The following is a 3,033-nucleotide window of genomic DNA, read 5'->3' as shown; positions in this document are numbered from 1 at the left end:
TGAGCCACCGCGCCCGGCTGAAGTGTTAATAAAAAAATGTCAACCTAAAATTTTATACCCAGTGAAAATTTAATTGTCTCTTTATGACCATGACAAAGAAACTGGTATCTGACTAACCCATCTACCATTTTTAAAAAATTTTATTATTTTTATTTTTTATTATTATTATTTTGTATTTTTAGTAGAGATGGGGGTTTCACTATTTTGGCCAGGCTGGTCTCGAACTCCTGACCTCATGATCCACCCACCTCAGCCTCCCAAAGTGCTGGGATTACAGGCATGAGCCACCACACCCAGCCCCATCTACCATTTAAAAAAAAACTGCATAAAATATGTGCAACAACATTTTTCAGATGTTAGACAAAGGCAGCATAAGATTATGATCCCTAAGGAAAGGGAAAACTAAACAAATTGAGTAAGCCTTTCAATTATCCCATCTATCTCCCCAGAGGAACTTTCCAGACTGTAGCACAGAAATAGGAAACTCAAGCAGAGCACAGTAGTTTTGCTGACCTGAAGGATCAAAGATCAGAGTTTGGGAGCTTGAGGAGGTAAATATTATGGAAGAGAGTACAGGAAGGAAGGGAGCTATGCAAAGAAACAGCTCCACCTTGGCTTCCCAAAGTACTGGGATTACAAGTGTGAGCCACCACATGCATCCCTGAAAAGCAATTATCAAAAGGAAATCTGAAAAGAAGCCAGAGAAAAAGATAAGTTACATATAGGAAAGCAAAGATAAGAATAATCACTGACTTATTAGAAATAATGCAAGCCAGAAGACAATAATAGAATGACATTTTTAAAGTGCTAAAAGAAAAAAAAATGTCAAGCTAGAATTCTGTATCCAGTGGAAGTAACAATTTACCCATCAAACATGAAAACATTTTAAGACAAACAAAAGTTGAAAATGTTATCATGTGTGGTGGGGCACGGTGGCTCATGCCTGTAATCCCAGTACTTCCCGAGGCCAACGAGAGTGGATCACCTGAGGTCGGGAGTTCAAGACCAACCTGACCAAATGGAGAATGCTCATCTCTACTAAAAATATAAAATTAGCTGGGTGTGGTGGTGGGCACCTGTAATCCCAGCTACTCGGGAGGCTGAGGCAGGAGAATCGCTTGAACCCAGGAGGCGGAGTTTCCAGTGAGCTGAGATCATGCCATTGCACTCCAGCCTGGGCAACAAGAGCGAAACTCCATCTCAAAAAAAAAAAAGAAAGAAAATGTTATCATTTTACTACAATAAATTTAAAGGAGGTTCTGCAGACCTCCTTTAGATTGAAGAAAAATGATATTAAATGGTAACTGAGATCTACACACACAAAAAAACAGGCATGCAGGAGTTAGAAACCAGCCTGAGCAACACAACAAGATTCTATCTCTACAAAAAAATATTTTTTAATTTTCCAGGTGTGGACATGTGCCTATAGTCCTAGCTGCTCAGAAGACTGAGGTGGGGGCCAGGCCTATTAGCTCACACCTGTAATCCCAGCACTTTGAGAGGCTGAAGTGGGCAGATCACGAGGTCAGGAGTTCGAGACCAGCCTGGCTAACATGGTGAAACCCTGTCTCTATTAAAAATACAAAAATTAGCTGGGCATGGTGGCAGGCGCCTGTAGTCCCAGCTACTCGGGAGGTTAAGGCAGGAGAATCACTAGAATCAGGGAGGTGGAGGTTGCAGTGAGCTGAGATTGCGCCACTGCATTCATCTGGTGACAGAGCAAGACTACATTTCAAAAAAAAAAAAAAAGGAGGCGGGGCAGGGGGAGATACTGTGAAATATCAAAAATAATCCAAAGACAACAGGAAAAGAGGAAGAAAACAAAAAAAGTTGGGCACTGTGGCTCATGCCTGTAATCCTAACATTGTGAGGCTGACGTGGGCAGACTGCTTGAACCCATGAGTTCAAGATGAGTCTAGGCCACATAGCAAAACCCCATTTTTACTGAAAATACAAAAAATTAGCCAAGCGTGGTAGCATGTGCCTGTAGTCTCAGCTACTCAGGAGGCTGAGGGAGGTTCACTTGAGCCCAGGAGGTTGAGGCTGGAGTGAGCCATGATCGTGACACTGCACTCCAGCCTGGGCAACAGAGCAAGACTCTAAAAAAAAAAAAAAAAAAAAAATAGATGGGACAAACAGAAAACAAACAGCATTATAATAGATTATGGTAGACTTAAACCCAACCATCTCAATAGGAATTGTCTCTTTATGTACTTTGCCTATTTTTCTATTGGAATAGTTGTCTCTCCTTGTTGATTTGCAAGAGCTCTTTATATATTAAAATATAAACTCCTTGTTATATAATATATCCTTTGTTATATATAAATGTTGGGCTGGGCATGGTTGCTTACATCTGTAATCCCACCACTTTGGGAGGCCAAGGCAGGCAGATCACGAAGTCAGGAGATCAAGACCAGCCTGACCAACATTGTGAAACCCCGTCTCTTCTAAAAATACAAAAAATTAGCCAGGCGTCACTGGGAGGCAGAGGTTGCAGTGAGCCAAGATATCGCCACTGTTCTCTAGCCTGGGCAACAGAGCAAGGCTCCCTCTCAAAAAAAAAAAAAAAAAATGTCATGTTTGGGAAACCTTTCCCTTTCTAAAACAGTGTTTTGACAAGCAAGATGAGAGGAATAGCATAAACTTAGACTCTGAGGGAGAAAAGCATAAGCTATGTTCAAGAAGTAATAAGTAGGTGAGTTTGTCTGTAAAAGGCACTTAAGGGAATTATACAGTATAAGACTGAAAGAGGGCCAGGTGCAGTGGCTCATGCCTGTAATCCCAGCATTTTGGGAGGCCAAGGCAGGCAGATCACTTGAGGTTGGGAGTTCAAGACCAGCCTGACCAACACAGAGAAACCCTGCCTGTACTAAAAATACAAAATTAGCCAGGCGTGGTGGCTCGTGCCTGCAATCCCAGTTACTTGGGAGGCTGATGCAGGACAATCACCTGAACCCGGGAAGCGGAGGTTGCAGTGAGTTAAGATCGCGCCATTGCACTCCAATCTGGGCAACAAGAGCGAAACTGTCTCAA

This window comes from Cebus imitator, unplaced genomic scaffold (assembly GCF_001604975.1).
Source record: "Cebus imitator isolate Cc_AM_T3 unplaced genomic scaffold, Cebus_imitator-1.0 Scaffold741, whole genome shotgun sequence".
Classification (NCBI taxonomy): Eukaryota; Metazoa; Chordata; class Mammalia; order Primates; family Cebidae; genus Cebus; species Cebus imitator.
The sequence above is the reverse complement of the archived record's forward strand: the minus strand, read 5'-3'. Positions refer to the sequence as shown.